This window comes from Pteropus vampyrus, unplaced genomic scaffold, assembly GCF_000151845.1.
Source record: "Pteropus vampyrus isolate Shadow unplaced genomic scaffold, Pvam_2.0 Scaffold119, whole genome shotgun sequence".
NCBI lineage: Eukaryota > Metazoa > Chordata > Mammalia > Chiroptera > Pteropodidae > Pteropus > Pteropus vampyrus.
Genome location: NW_011888900.1, coordinates 2,402,351 through 2,403,209, shown reverse-complemented (window position 1 = coordinate 2,403,209; position 859 = coordinate 2,402,351). Strand labels below are relative to the sequence as shown.

Genomic DNA, 859 nt, shown 5'->3' with positions numbered 1-859 from the left:
AGGTCATTCATTTTTGTTGCCATGTGGGAACCTATATTAGCCTCTCCCTGGTAAATGACCATTAGCTCCTGGCAGAGCGTTAATGGCCCAAAGATCATCTTTGAGCCTGAATGTGCTGGCTTGCTCTAAGGTGTTCTGCCCTGTATCACACACGTTTCACAGAGTTTGGCCATTTTTATGGATTAAGTGATATTAAATTCATAAGTAAAAATACAATGAGTTTTATGGTTGATACTATTCAAAATATATAGTGTTCCTAATTAATAAATTTAAAATTTGATCTCTGTTTAGTCAGACCACAAATATACGTACTGGATATATGCCAAGATGCATTTTTGTTTTTTACAATTCTAACACTCACTTCCTGCAGTTGCACAATTTTCACCAAACACCTAACATTGAAAATAGAAAAATAGAATAATAAGAGTTTTGAAGCACTGCAAATGTTATATACTTACATGTAAAATTATGTAGATAAAGGCCTCTCAAGCGTCTAAAAGAACCATTTTTAAACACTCAAAATTAAGACACTTTGTTGAAACTCAGAGTATTTTATTTATTTATTTATTTTTTATTGGCAAGACAACCTTGGTTGACCTCACAGATTATAAGAACCTTGTCAGTTTACAATCCCCTATTTTTTTATTTTTTAAATGCCTACAGCACCTGGTCTTCCTAGGTGGTCTCCCATCCAAGTACTAACCAGGCCCGACCCTCCTTAGCTTCTGAGATCAGAAGGGATCGGGCTTGTTCAGGGTAGCATGGCCGTAGACAATTCAGAAGTATTTTAAAGCTGTCATTTAGCTTAATTGTATCTTTAGCTAATTTCTCCAAAACAGTAGAGTAATTTATGCATTGG

The 859-nt window shown here is 35.0% G+C and overlaps 1 pseudogene; it reads right to left on the bottom strand.

The window, feature by feature from the left end:
* Nucleotides 1-654: 654 nt before the first annotated feature.
* LOC111743704 lies at nt 655-773 on the bottom strand (annotated as a pseudogene).
* Nucleotides 774-859: the final 86 nt, after the last annotated feature.